The 15,933-nt window shown below is 42.1% G+C and overlaps 1 protein-coding gene across 1 annotated transcript in view; it reads right to left on the bottom strand.

Moving 5' to 3' along the window:
* FRYL (FRY like transcription coactivator) overlaps positions 1–15,933 on the bottom strand; it is a 193,419-nt gene that overhangs the window by 146,447 nt on the left and 31,039 nt on the right. The window contains exons 2-3 of the mRNA XM_072124585.1: positions 12,215–12,283; positions 4,524–4,651 (exon numbers count right to left, since the gene is read on the bottom strand). The gene's annotated coding sequence lies outside the window, so the exon portion shown is untranslated. The remainder of the gene's footprint in view (positions 1–4,523; positions 4,652–12,214; positions 12,284–15,933) is intronic.

Below are 15,933 nucleotides of genomic sequence, written 5' to 3'. Positions count from 1 at the left end.
TTATGGTCGATATGGGCCCAAATCATACACCTGTGGTGCACGGAAACACCCCGAAGTCCACATGTAATGAGCAACACCAAAAGATTTTTTCTGTCCGGCACTAGAACACACTTTGCATGGGAGAACAGTCTTTATTAGTTACAAAAACATGTATAATGGTGCAGTGAAATCAATGCATTTCATGATCTCATGACTAAGAAGCTGTGCGTCGAAACGTGTCGATTTCACTGCATCAATGTACAGGTTTTTGTAACTCTTGGACCCATAAAGAAGTTTCACCCATCGTCAATGCAAAGTGTGTTCCAGTGCCGGACAGAAAAGTTTTTTTGGTATTATATTATTATTTTCCACAATAATATAGCATGTGTTTAGCTCCCTCTAGTGGTGCCAGTGATGAGAATTGAATTATTTCATTGTATGCAGGTGACCTAAAGCTCTGTATTCCGCTGTGTGCATTTAGTATGTAAAATATAATGGCCACCTTGGCTAGAGCTTGGAGTACTCACATTGAAGTCATCCATGATGGTAAGGGTTGCCATTTCCAAGCACAAGGTGAAGGCAGGGACTTCTAGTATCAAGGAAGACTATAATGTAGTGACCATGACCACATATCAATGTCACAAAAGTCTTGGTTACTTTATGTGGTTTGGCTGCATTTTGTAAACTGCACTTTTTGGTCTCACCTCTAAATTAATACTCCTATGAAGAATCTGCACCTTACAACAATGGTGAAAGATGAACGTGTCATTACATGGTCAACAAACACTACGTTATCACCATGCTCTACCCTATGTGTCTGAATCTGCCAACAAGTGTGAATATCTAAAAGAATAATAATAATAATAATAATAATAATAATAATTTCCATTAATTATATAGCACACACAGATTAAGCAGCGCTGCACAGAGCTTGCCAAATTGTTCACTGTCCCCAATTCGGTTTACAATCTAATCCACCTACCACTATGTTTTTGGAGTGTGAGAGGAAACCGGAGGGCCCGGAGGAAACCCACACATACACAAGAACATACAAACTCAACATACAAACAGATGTTGACTTGAACCCAGGTCCCCAGCGCTGCAAGGCTGTAATGCTAACCACTAAGCCATTGTGCTGCCCAATATTTAATGTACTAACTATGATATAGGTAACCTGCACAGATATAAGAACATATCATAAATCTAATATATAGGAAAAAAAAATCTAATCAAAAACTACTGTATGTAACATATACAATACAACAGACCTTTCAAAAATCTAACTCTCCAACACAAAAGGGCCAAACAAAACTGCTCACATCTATAATAATAGAGCCACAAAATAAATTCAGCTGGAAAAAATATATATATATCCTATATCTTCTGTCACCATCTTCCCCACTAATGAAATTTCTCATTCTTGTAACAATGAAAACTTGTTTATTTTGTCAAGAGCCTTTGCCCTGTAAGGAGCGGCCTGAGAAGAATGACTTGGAATAAGAAAGTGAAAGTTAGCTAAAAGTGTAATAGAAAAAAAAGGGAAAATTTGAACGTATAATACAATTTCTTTATTTTTGAATTATGATTTAGAGTAATGAAGGTGAAGGCAGAACAATATTGAGGGAAAAGGGAAAACAAGTGTCAACGTTCAACAATAGAGTAACTTCTAATAGTAGTTTAATAAAATCAGAGCTATTTAACCATATACTATATAAAAATCACCAGCCACAATGTCTAAGATTGTTTGTAGGACTTGTTATTGTCACACTAACGATACATTGTTTCATCTACACAGACCCACAAAACTAATAAATACAGGTCTTGAATTTTTTTTTACCTTACTTTACCCTGCAGCTCATCTCTGTGTATCAGGACCGGCTTACCAAGAGATGAGAGGCCAAAGAGTATAATACATAACAAGGAAGGTAGAAGAATCATAAATTCAAGGCAACCAAAACATTTGAACAAACCCAAACAACAAGCATTGAGTAAATGTAATCCCCACATGAAAGTACGCCAACAAGCCAAAGAAAGAAACATACGGTACATTTCAGGCCTGCCATTGGTTAATTTAGAAAAATAAATAAGTATGTAATGTATAAAACCCAGTTTGATTGGAAATGTGATAAAACAGTTTACACCTAAAAGAATGTGCAAAGTGGGACAGAAAACTGGAGCAAAGCCCTTAGTAAATGTGCCCCTATGTATAAACTGCTCAGCTCCTCCTGCTCTATAACATGCTGCCTGTACAATCTACAGCCAGTATTAATCATTTTACCCTAGGCAGGGGATTGTGACCTGTATCCAAAAAAGTAATTTGTCAGTGCTATAGAGATGTACACAGAATGGTGTTAAATGTGGATATGGGAATGACTGTAAAAATGATTTTCACATTCGGTGGTAATGCAGACAAATGTAGCCCTATGGGGGTACACAACTAAATTACCAAATAGGAACCCAGCCAAGCACCCAAATATCCAGAATGTGACCCCACCCCACTGATTGAACTGTATCAGACTGGAGGTCTCATTATCACCCATATATTTTGTAGAGTTAACGATCCCTTTAATAAGCAGACAAAACACATCCCTCATTATGTATTCAGCAGACTGCGATGCAAAGGACGAGTCAGACAGGAGACAAGCAAATTATTAGGCTGCACTAAAATACAACATTTGGGTAGAGAAGAAAAAAAAACCTTCAGACAATATTGCAATTTTTCCTTTACATTCTTGCAATTTTGTGAGGCGACTAATGAACCATCCACGAGGCCCGGTGTCATAAGAAGCTTCCACTTATCCCGTCAAGTCATTAACTATATTCTCATTGATGAAAGGCGGCTTCTAAATCCTCACAAAAGAGGACGCCGAGCAACAATCAAAGCAAAACTTCCCTTTTGTCCGATTGTAATTAGCGCGGTATTAGCATGCAATTCCGGGCAGATCCGAATTTACATTTTTAAAAGCTAAAGAGAAGATTTTGTGAACAATGGATAATTTGACGTTAATAACCAAACCGGACGACTCCCACAATCAGACTGGAAGAGGAGACGCCATAATCTGTGCGCCAGACGGTAATTCAGATACAACAGTACGGCGAGGTGTACGGCTAAAGTAGGCGGCTTGTATCCTTACCGCTTTCGGGTAATCTGTAACCAAACTGTATGCTCAGAAGCGCAAGAGACCGTCAAATACACGTTAAAAGGGGTTGTACCAACGTCTGTACAGGACAGGGGATAATGATCTCATTATGGGGTCCAACAGCTGTGATCTCCCCCAAAAACAAGAAGGGGGGGTCCCATTCTGACTAATTGATGGAGCGGGCAGGTCAAGTATGTGTCCAGCGCTCTTTTCAATACTGCAGGAGTGTTGGAAATTGCTGAGCACAGTGCTCAAGTATCTCCAGTAATCTGATATGAATTGGCATGCGGGTAAAAATCTTCCTAGTGGCAATGAGGTGAAGATTTAGTATTATTTGGAAAAGTAAAAAGCCAGCATTTATACCAATGAATACAATAATGGCAACATGTTCTGCAATGATGAACAGAGATTGACATTACTTGCATCCACTCATGTCTCCGCTGTTATGTTACTAAACTTAGAAGGCCATGAAAACAGTTTTGTAGCTATTAACATTTAACCTCTACCCACAAGATATACATCGGATTGTATATGGCCCAGTAGCCATTAGACCCGGGGTCTGCAAATGTGTTGGTCCGCATATCAGCCACTGCCCAGTTCATTTCTATTGGAGTGGTGGGGATTGCCTTCCAGAAGTCCCATAGAAGGGAATAGAGCAGTGTCTGAGCATGCACATTAACCTTGAGGGTGCGTTCACACGTGGTGTTTTGGGCATGCAACTGGACGTATGCATTTTACATTTTCCCACTTTGAAAGTGTCTTTCTTCATTGCTACAAGTGTAAAAAAGTAAAAAAAAAAAAAACGCTCTCAAAGCAGTTTAAAAACGCCACGTGTGAAGCACCCTCAATAGTTTTTAAAATGATTGCAGTCCTAATGCTGGAGACACTGTGGATAGGGGATAACATGCAGCGTTTAGTACAGCTGTCCCCAAACGCATTAAAATGAAGATGATTCTTACAGATTGACAGATGATAGATTTCTCTTTATTTAAAAAAAAAATCTATCATCAAAATCCATCATGACAAACCAAGGACAATGCTGGTGGGTGTTTCCAGAGGCCCTCAGTGATGTAACTTCACAGCCTCTTACAATGAGCAGAGCAGGTTTCCCCTCCCCCTGAACTTTATGCTGCTACTAGAGAAGGTGGTTGGGTGATACGTGTTCAGCTCATTATAACAGCCTATGAATCTGCAGCACTGAGGGGCTCTGGGAACACTCATTAGCATAATTGATGTTATAGGGAAGGAAGCCATGGACAATACATAGAAGATTACCCCAGCCACGGTGCCTGGATCTATGAGTAAGTGTCCCTGGTTTATCATGCTTGATTTTCATGGAAGATTTTCTTTAAGGGTAGAGAATATCATAGTCAAAAATGAAGCCCTGTAAAGTATTGCGCTTACATGGATGCAGTCAGGTCGAGGTGATGTGCTGGAGTTCAGTGCATCTATCTTAATATCGGGAAGCCGGAGCAGATGAGCTGAGTAGGCAGCCAGGCGTGGAACCATCAGAACTCAGTGAGCTGCAGCAGCTGGAGGGGAGAGGAACATATACATCAATTATCTGAGACATGTACCGTATTCATGTAGTGGAGTCTAGGACATAGTCAGTACCTATTAAATATACAGGGTTATACAGCCTAGAAGATAAATAAGCAGAGCTCTCTATAACATACACGCTATATACTTTACAGGTCCTTTGCTTATTCCCTTTGTACTGATTTTCATTTACATCCTCTCTTATAGCTCCTGCTGCCAGCTGTTATACAGAATCCCTCTGCATTGTGCCGACAGACACCTCCCAATAATATAGCCGAAATCTCAACTTGTAATGATGTTTCAACACTACAGTACAGTGCCTGGTGTACACACTACACCTCCCACACGTACACATCAGCACTGCACAGCGGTGGGCTCCAGGGATATGTGAGCTCCGCTACACTGGGCGGGCAGCACACTACTCAAGGTGGCAATGAATGGAACTGGAGACATGAGAAAAGTATGTGCAATACAACCAGGCTCTAACTCAAAACTCCTCATTTTCCTGTGTTTCGACTCCGACGGCAGCTCCACCAAAATGGTCACATCTCCGACTCCACAGTCAGTCCTTCTAGCAGGGATAAGACAAATGCAAATAGGCTTTCCCTACTGTCCTGTAATCTACAGCAGAGGAGCTTCACTCCTGAGCATGTACATAAAGTGCAGCCACATTCATCTCAATTAGAAGGGAGTCTAATGAGCACTTCCATTATTCATGTAACACAACTGATGGAAGTGTTCATTGGTGCAGGAGGTAGCTGTGAGCATAGCTGAAAAAGTGCTCACTGCTCCCCGATCCACTCTGTGTCCTGCCTCCTGACACTGGTTGTATGCTTCAAGGTCAGGACCCAGAGCAGAGTGACCCCAAGAGCAGGAGAGGACCCAGGAGTGGCAAGTACTTGTCAGCTGTATTGTACTGCATCTAGGTCGTCTCCTGTTCCTGGCGCTGTTCTGCTCCCGGGTCCAATGCCACTGCATACAACCAGCAAGGCTGCAGAGCAGAGCAAAAGGTGGTGCACGGAGGACACAGAAAAGGAGAGGAAAGGATTTGTTTTTTTTGTCTTCTCTAGGGTCTCCAGTATTATTAATTTTATGCTCTGGAGTCTCCAGTATTATTGTCTGCTTTGGGGTCTTCAGTAGGGTTAGTCTGCTATGGGGGTCTCTAGTATTAATAGTTTAATGCTCTGCGGGTCTCCAGTACTATTAGTTTTATGCTCTGGGGGTCTCCAGTATTATTTTTTTTATGCTATAGGGGTCTCCAGTATTATTAGTTTTATGCTCTGGGGGTCTCCAGTACTATTATTATCTGCACTATTATTTTCTGCTGGGGTGGTATTTATTGCTGTACTGTATAATTTCTGTAGTGGCGTTTTGTGCTATACTGTGGTTGTTTGTGCATTTAGGGAGGTGGTTACTGATGCAGCCCCTTAAAGTTGAGCAGTATAACAATGTGATATTTTGGACCAATAAACATTGCTCACCCCTGCCCTAAATCCCAAGATCAGGAATAGGACGGACATTTAAAGGAAATTTCAAAATGTTTATAACTTATTATATGTTGGTGGAGTCTGAGTCGGTCCATTTTATCACAACTCCGACTCCACCAAAAACGTCACTGACTCCACAATTCTGTATACAACGCTATCCAGTTCACATCTGCAATCCACACATAGGTTTTTGGGCGTACCTTGCGCAGCAGCTGCTACATTAATTGTATACATGAGATTGGATCAGGGAGTACTGTTGTTGAGATGTAATAGATGGGACTCAGAAGAAATCAATGAGAAGTCTTTGATAATTTCAGGGTAAAAATGTATTATGTTCAAACTATGATGCATTGGTTAAACATTGGTTATTGATTTTTACTTGATCTTTTTCATCCCAAATGATGGGAACATTGCCCTGATAAATATAACAAATTCTTATGGTTGGACGATTCCAAGAAAGTCACTGATTGACTTGAGGACAACTACTCCACCTGCAGGACATACATGTATGTGCAAATCAGCCTAGTGCAAGATCTGCTCTGCTCAGACTAACACTACCGTCTGCTTAGAGAACAAATACCAAATGTCATATGTAATTGATGCCCAATAACTATAAAAAGTTAAAAAAATATATTTTACAACATAATAGAAAGAGTAAAACTTAGCCCCAGTCATAAGTGGCAGAAACATTTGTGAAATCCCCAAAGAGTAGTGTGAACAGAGACCCATTTAACAACCCCCCTATTATCCAGTTATGGGAACTAAAACACTGAAAATCCTCATGGACTAAAGAAACAAAATCTGATAAGGTTTGGTGATTCTATGTATATGTGTCTGGGATTATTCCTCCGCACGCTCAGAGAACATGGAATGAATCGTGTTAAAATGATGTGGAAACAACACATTTGTCATTTTCGTAATAATTTGTATTTACAGCTCAACCTAAACAAGTGCGTTCCAGCGGCAGCGTCACCACGGAGAAAAAGACTTCCTGGAAAATCCAGACCCAAAATACAACCTTAAAAGGTCATATCATTAAATCTCAGCTTCCAAAACAAAGCACAATAATATGCAACGTAGGACAAAATTAACTGCTTCTTCCACCTCACTGACCAGGAAAATTATACACCTCTACATATAGTATACGCGAGTGCATACACAAAACACTTAGGGTCATGGCATAACCAGGTGGTCCGACTCCTGGGGACCACTTTTCATCTGGTTGAGGGTCCAGTTCCCCGCACAACCCCACCCTAAGGACAGTGGCCCGTGAATGTGTATTTTACATAAGCTGCAGAAAACTCAGAGCAAGTCTTCACTGAGACGTCTATGAGAACGAGAAAAACAATGATACCAGACTGGTGTCGTCTGTTACCCGTCCAGAACTTTGGGTGAGTTAACACAATAATTCCTTTATTTATATAGCGCACACAGATTACACAGCACAGAACTTGCCGATTCGGTCCCTGTCCCCATGGGGATCACAATCTAATCAACCTACCAGTATGTTTTGGAGTAATAATGTGCCTCTGCAAGTGATTGGGACAAACTAGTACCTTGTTAGTCTACCGTTTATGACTCGCCAACTAATTTAAAGGGTTTTTCAAGGGTGTCATATATTTAAAAAAAACCTTCATACTCACCTCCGGCATGCACACCGAAACCAGGATGTTATCCCGCTGATGCGGTTTTTGAGATTTGAGTCGGTTGTGCCTCATTGGACTCACATCTAGGCAAGTATGATTTGTTTTTCTTTTTCATTTTCCTCCACCCACAACCTTCAGGTTGATTCAGGTCCCTAAACCACTAGCACTGGCCCATAAGGACCTGTAGTTGGTTCAGGTCCCAAAGCGACCTTCCAGATAGTCTTTAACACCTGGATCGCAAAATTGGACCTCAAAAAAAAATTGTTGTTTGCAGTTCAAGACCACGTTTCTGTGTAAGTAGCCCAAGACCACCACAGCATCTTCCTGCCACAGATGATGTATGGATTAGTAGGGCAGACACTTTCACACCCAAAGTCATAGTCTTGCAGATGGGGAGAATAGGAAACATGGCACTCGTTTTTCTGGTATTCAGGGTGGAACTCCAGCACGCCCTGGGGCCACCACCACTTTTCTCTTAAATGGGATTTCCACTAATCAATGGTTGATTATAGTGTGGATGATTCAGGCGGTCGCATGGAAGCACACTATACGTGCGGGGATAGAATCTCTGGCTCTCCTGAAGCGGCTATTAAAACAACAGCCAGTCAAGAGAACCAGGCGTTAGCCAGTGGCAGGCCTAGCTCACCTACCACCCCTTCCAAAAACATACTTGTGGTAGAGCAGGCCAATAATACACTACCTGCACAAGACATCATACTTGGGGGTTGTATATATACTCATTACTGTGGGAGCTGTATATATATATGTGCATTACCGGGGAGCTTTATATATTTATTACTGCCATTTAGTTTACATTTATTTTATACATTTAGTTTATTGAAAGAAAATTGTGGGAAGGGTCTGCACCAGTTTGCACCCATTGGTCGCACTACCATTAATCTGTCTCTGGACCAATTTATATAATAGCTTTCACCTATACAGATTACCCCCGTGGTGCTAACAACCTGAACTGAAGTTTAACCCAGTGTGCCTTGCTATTGAGCCACCACCAGAAAACACAAGGAGTGGGCATCAGTAGATGAACAAGGGAAGGAGGGTGTCTGACCCCCGTAATAGTTATACTACTCCCCTTTTCTCAGAATATGAAACATGACCAAAAGGAAGTAACAAAACTTTTTCTCTCCTTATCTATGACGTGAAGCAGTAAATGGGATCGGCTCGGAGTCCATTGCGGCAGCCTTGGCCCATTTGTGTCTGAGAGCTGATGAGTCTATTCAATAGTATCCGAGCTGAAGCAGCAAAACCTTCCCAGAGGGAAAAATGCTGAATATGTTGAAAAGGACAAGGTCTGATCAAGCCACAAAAGCTGATCTTTTACATCAGATGAATGTGCATAATCACAATATGGAAATTATAGGGTGCGCTGTGTTCCCCAAAATACAAGACAACTAAGAAATAAAGATTAACCATCTGCTCAAAGTATTACACATAGTAATGTGATTTTATATTACAGGCTTATGGTCAGGATGTGGTAACACGTCAATATCTGATTGGTGATGGGCAGACAACTAGCCCCCAAAATGATCCGCTTCCCTGGTTTTCATTCGCCCGGGCAATAAACATAGGGCGACAAGCTGTGTAGTGGCCGGGCACTGGAACTGCAGGATCGTCTCCCAATGAAATGAATGGGATCTATGAACAGAGATGTAGGCCCCAGTGATAAGACAGTGTGAAGAAGAGAGATCTTCAATATAAAATCATGGGCAACAGCTTTCTTATCAGATGACATACATTTACGGCGTGTCTTATCGGACAGAAGCAAAGCCCAATCCATTTTGATCCATGAGATTTTATGGGAACAGTTTTGCCAACTGTAGGCAGGTTGAACATGTGTACTGCTGCTCCATTCAATACTATGGGAAGGCTGGGAATAGCACGGAAGGGGGTGCTAGAGATACCTGAGCCCTGTGCTCGGCAATTTCAAACACTCTCATAGACACTGAGAGGAGCTGCTGTAGGATGCATGCTCAGCCTACTGTTCCATCAAATAATAAGAACAACGGTCAGATTGTTATTCTCTATGCTGTGGGATAGATCAAGGTCAAGGTTCGTACAACCACCTAAAGAGATTCAGAGAACAAGAGGAGACACTAGACCACTTTCTAACCACTTTCAGTTGCTCCTATCCCAAAATACCAAAAAATATTTGTCTCCACCATTAACCTGTGAAGTCCCTGATGCACTGGGTCACTCTTCTACCAGCAAATGTAATGGATATGTCAGCCTTCTCAGTGGCCTCCTAAAAAAAAACTGATCGCATATAGAAATAATATGCTCTGCAATATGGCATATAATACACTATGGGGCAGATTTATCAAGCAGTCTGAAAGTCAGAATATTTCCAATTGCCCATGGCAACCAATCACAGCTCCCCTTTAAAATATTCATGAGCACTGGTGAAATGAAAGCTGAGCTGTGATTGGTTGCCATGGGCAACTGGAAATATTCTGACTTTCAGACTGCTTGATAAATCTGCCCCTATATGTACACACACAACAATAACCCACACAACAGATCATATCAAATTTCTCTTGTCCATCACAGCGCCTGTGAAAGAGAAAGCCACGAAACTTGTTTGTATAGAACCTAAAAACCAGTCTTAGGCTTAGTGAATCGAGTCTGTATTGTCCTTAGTAGAGTAGCGGTCAATAATCAAGGACAGAGATAGTATATGTGCTGCCATATGGCACAATATACTGATGCATCCTACTGTCTACTAGGCTACATGCAATGAAAGGCTGATCCATCACAGGGGCCCTCTACTGCCTGTGTCTGATCCATTCTAGAGGTAATTAGGGATATTACTGACAAGCAGCATTACCCACTGGTATCAAGTCATTACACTTGGCATACAACAAGTTCCTTTACGATTTGTATATATAGAAACTCCATTCATTTCCCTTGAGGAATCTTGAAACCTTGCACAGGGGAAAGAGAGATCTGTTTCGCTGTTTGCCAAGATGCCGATATCACAATCTAGCCAAAAACTGGCCAAATACAATGTTATATATTCCAATACATAGTAAGATTAATATACAACAATAATCTCATAATAAATTTGGTAATATAAAAGGGTGTAAAAATGTCATTGCCCTTAGAAATACCCAAAAAATTCACAGTGGTCAAGTGAAATAAGAGTATTTTTTTTTATACATTTTTAGTCACTTGCAAGCCACTGCCTCCCTGAATCAAACTATGGAGCTGGTAAATACACCAGAGAGAAATCTGGATGTTGCATATTCTGGATAAACCATGTATAAAATTAAAAAATAGTTATACGAGTTGGATTTCAACAAGCTCTGTGCTGCCAGAAGTGTCATGGCCAAGATATTTATAGCAAGCTTAAAGGGTTTTGGCACTAATAAGAAAGTTTACCAGGGGCAAGTGCTATACCCTAATAGGAAAGCCCAGACAATACCCTGGTATATTTTCTTCTCTGCCTGAGAGGTTGCCGGACCTGTGACCCACCAACAGCAGGACTGGGGACCTCCAGCGGGTAAGGTGAAGGAGAACTCCTCACTATATGAACTCCGCCTCTGTGAACATCAGTACCATAGGAATGTTTGGAATGGTGGGCGAAAGTCATCCTCCAACCACTGACATGGGAGTGGTGGTCATGGAGGGGGCATACATACAGTAATGAGTACACGGCTTCCCCCTTCCCTCCAGAAATATGTAGTTAATACAACGTCGCAGGAACTCCAGAAAACAGCTGTTGGTGGGTATTGTGACCCACAGCTCCAATAGACTAGAAGTAAAGGTTACCTGGGTAACTACAATATGGGTGACCATATTAAAATTTCTTATAACAGGCCAAACCCATTAAAGGGTTTTTAAATGAAGACAACCTTTGTCCATATGTCCTATTACATATGTCCCTCACATCCCCATAAAATCAACTTTGTTATCTTACCAGACATACAGCCAGATCCATTCAGTGGGGGTGTGTCTTGCTCAGGTTGGTGAATGCTTTCTTCTCACCATTCAGCACTTGATGTCATGTGATCATCTAGTGTCCTTTACCCACTAACATTTGCAAAATGTATCCTAATATTTATATGATCACATGAAATCACAGCATGCCTTCACAGTCTTCTACTCTGCTCCATGTCTCCAAGGAGGCATGCTGCTATTTCACGTGATCATGCCCCCTCTGACTCCAGCTATATCTTTCTGGATTCCAGGTAAAATAAAGTTGATTTTATGTGGTTGTGAGGAAAATAAGGCTGTAATTTAGATAAAAGGGTTCTATGGGAACCAGTCATTAGCTGAATTTGTGAAAAAGGTGTTGACAGGTTACTTTAGAAACCCAATGAAACCTAAAACACTACAGATATCCCCAGTTTCTGCCTAATACATTTGGATACATTTGGTACCTTTTAATCTTAGGAGAGAAACTTACCCCAAGGCATTGCTAGGAGATGGTCTGCTTTAATGCTTAATATCGCACATCCATCAGGCCTGTTACAGGCTGTTAAGAAAGAAAAAAAAAATATTCAGTAAAACAAGATATTTTAGTACATCCAAATTCTAATATGTTAATCTGGAAAGTCATACACTATAACCCTTTCAGACTTGGTTTATAAACTATGACGGTGCTGCAAAAATGTACAAGAACTCCCATTACTCCGGTCACAAGTAGAATTTCTCCTCGGCTGTGTAAGCATGGGCTTTATGCCAAGAGCAATTCAGGGGATATAAGAAGACAAAGATCAAAGAAATGGTTTCTAACACATCACTTACATCAGGACTACTAGTACTGCGTCCGTGAATGGTGACGATGATGGTTCTAGATGTGACGTGTGACTCCTTGGGATAAGACGTGTAAGCAGAGTCTGTCTGGGGACTGGTATGTAAAGCTAGACACAGATGGACGCCCTATAAGAGGAGTGTGCCCAACTCACAAGTGCCCATATAATCTTTTTGCAAACTCTCTGTTCCTTGTGAACAGCACTAAGAACCTCCATTCACATTCATTAGGAACATATTATTGCCTAATTTGACAACCTCCCGTCCCTCCAACCACTGACATGTGAGTGATTATCATAGGGGGGAGGGGTGTATACAGTAATAACTGCACGGCCCCCTCTATCTGCTAGAAGCCAGCAGGACATCACAAGAAGTCCTGAGTCCTGCTGTCCATGGTCACGTGACCTATCAGCTCTCACTGTAAACCTTTACTAGGGTAAATATATTAGGGGTGACTGTAATCCATTAGGGTATTGTACCCAGTAAAGTTTATTAGTCGCCAACTATAAATATGTATGTACATGCATGCTGGGATGTATGTAGAATGTGCATATACGTATGAATGTAAGAAGTTACGCACATCTGTATTTATGTGCATGTATAGTATATACAATGGGGCACATTTACTAACAACCGCAAAGTATGTACCATGTGCAGTTTGCCCGTGTATGGCGTCAGAAAATCTGGCTCCCCATTTACTCCTCCTACAGTGCACCACCTTTTTTTTTGGTGCACCTTTAACAATTTTGTTGGACTTTGCATGCCAAATGTAGCCGACTGAGAACCGTAACGCCCCCATTAGTGCAGAAATGTGCGCTACAAGAAGGTCGTTTGCTACACAAATGTGGCACAGACACCTCTGTGGATACCCGTGCAGTTTACACTAAAAAGAACGTGCAAAGTACATGTTTGTGTATGTATGCATGCATGCCTGTATTCATAATAAGCATGTGTGTATATATGTGTGTATGTAGGTCTGCACACTATATATTTATAATATGCCTGTACAGTATACACAATGTGCATGTATGTATGCATGCCTGTGTGTAAAATATTCATGTACAGTATATATATATATATGCATACATGTATCTGCTATGTACAGTATATACAATGTGCATACGTGAATGTACGCATGTGTGTGTGAATAATGTTATTTTGCAACTTGCAGACTAAATACCCGAAAGGTTAATAAGAATTTAATAGGAAAGCTAATGGGCACAGGCAGACACTACAATGAGATTTGTGGAGAGGCCCTGTGTTCTTACGCACACAATAACATGTCCAGGCCCTACCAGGCATTTTATGTAATGAGATAATAGGGGAAGTCAGTCACTTGGCTCTTTGCTGTGACTTGTCTCCGCAGTGTAATGCAGCAGGAGAAGGGACATTGTAAGGGAGAGGAGACGGCCTCGTGCCCAGACATGTAGCCAGAGCAGCCGGCATGTGCCCACTCCTCTTCCCACAGACATTCCTGTATGGTGGTACTAACCCCTTCACCACACCAGCTCCCTCCAAGACGCTCTTTATCTCACTTCTTACAAGAAGTAACCGGCTTCCTCTCACTGGCAAACAATGGGAAGCCAGTCATGTATGGGAAACACACTCCCTGTAAAAACAAGTTACCAAATTAATACACAATTGATCCCACTTCCTAATTATCGCAGCATGACTGAGGGGGGTGGGGGATGATAAAATCTACCACAACACAATCAAGAAATAAAGGCCTCTGTTCCCAGAAAACAAAAACAAAAGCCTGGTCTAAGATTTTAGCTGAGAAAAAAAAAAAGCAGGGATGGAAATTTCCATCGCAAAAAAAAAAAAAAATAGAAGCTGAATGAACTGTGGGACGTATATGGTGCGGTGCGATCAGCAAGGGGGGGCATCAGCTCCTCAGTACAAAAATAGTTAAAGATTAAGATTAGCGACTAAAAAGGAAAATAACCTGCATATACGTGATCTGTGCGAGATTATATATTATATGTATACAAACACACACACACACACACACCATATAAGCCGACCCAAGTAAAAGCCCAGGCTCCCCATCAATTAAATGCCCTGCAGCAGCCCCCCTAGTAATGAAATGCCCTGTAGCAGCCCCCCTAGTAATGAAATGCCCTGTAGCAGCCCCCCCTAGTAATGAAATGCCCTGTAGCAGCCCCCCCCCCTAGTAATTAAGTGCCCTGCAGCAGCCCCCCCTAGTAATTAAGTGCCCTGCAGCAGCCCCCCCCTATAAATGAAATGCCCTGCAGCAGCCCCCCCCTATAAATGAAATGCCCTGCAGCAGCCCCCCCTATAAATGAAATGCCCTGCAGCAGCCCCCCCCTATAAATGAAATGCCCTGCAGCAGCCCCCCCCCTATAAATGAAATGCCCTGCAGCAGCCCCCCCCCCTATAAATGAAATGCCCTGCAGCAGCCCCCCTAGTAATGAAATGCCCTGCAGCAGCCCCCCTAGTAATGAAATGCCCTGCAGCAGCGCCCTAGTAATGAAATGCCCAGCAGCAGCCCCCTAGCAATGAAATGCCCAGCAGCAGCCCCCTAGCAATGAAATGCCCAGCAGCAGCCCCCTAGTAATGAAATGCCCAGCAGCAGCCCCCTAGTAATAAAATGCCCTGCAGCAGCCCCCCCTAGTAAAGAAATGCCCTGCAGCAGTCCCCCCCTAGAAATGAAATGCCCAGCAGCAGCCCCCTAGTAAAGAAATGCCCTGCAGCAGTCCCCCTAATAATGAAATGCCCAGCAGCAGTCCCCCTAATAATGAAATGCCCAGCAGCAGCCCCCTAGTAATGAAATGCCCAGCAGCAGCCCCCTAGTAATGAAATGCCCAGCAGCAGCCCCCTAGTAATGAAATGCCCAGCAGCAGCCCCCTAGTAATGAAATGCCCAGCAGCAGCCCCCTAGTAATGAAATGCCCAGCAGCAGCCCCCTAGTAATGAAATGCCCAGCAGCAGCCCCCTAGTAATGAAATGCCGAGCAGCAGCCCCCTAGTTATGAAATGCCCAGCAGCAGCCCCCTAGTTATGAAATGCCCTGCAGCAGTCCCCCCTAGTTATGAAATGCCCTGCAGCAGTCCCCCCTAGTTATGAAATGCCCTGTAGTGCCCATGGTAATGAAATGCCCTGCGGCCCCTTCCCCCCATTAATAAAATGCCTTGCATTTTTTGTGCTGCAACCTAGGCTTATACACGAGTATATACAATATATGTATATTCAGATGTAATTTTACAAAGACAAAACAAATCCTTAAAATTCCAGAACTGCAGCTACTTAGATTGACTAAACCTTTGAAGTTTTTTTTTTTGCTATTTCAGAAATTTAGAGAGCAGATAATAATTGTAAACTTTGTAATATAGCTTATTTAATAAAGCAACATT

Source organism: Engystomops pustulosus, chromosome 1 (genome assembly GCF_040894005.1).
Source record: "Engystomops pustulosus chromosome 1, aEngPut4.maternal, whole genome shotgun sequence".
Classification (NCBI taxonomy): domain Eukaryota; kingdom Metazoa; phylum Chordata; class Amphibia; order Anura; family Leptodactylidae; genus Engystomops; species Engystomops pustulosus.
This window is presented reverse-complemented; position numbering and strand designations above follow the sequence as displayed.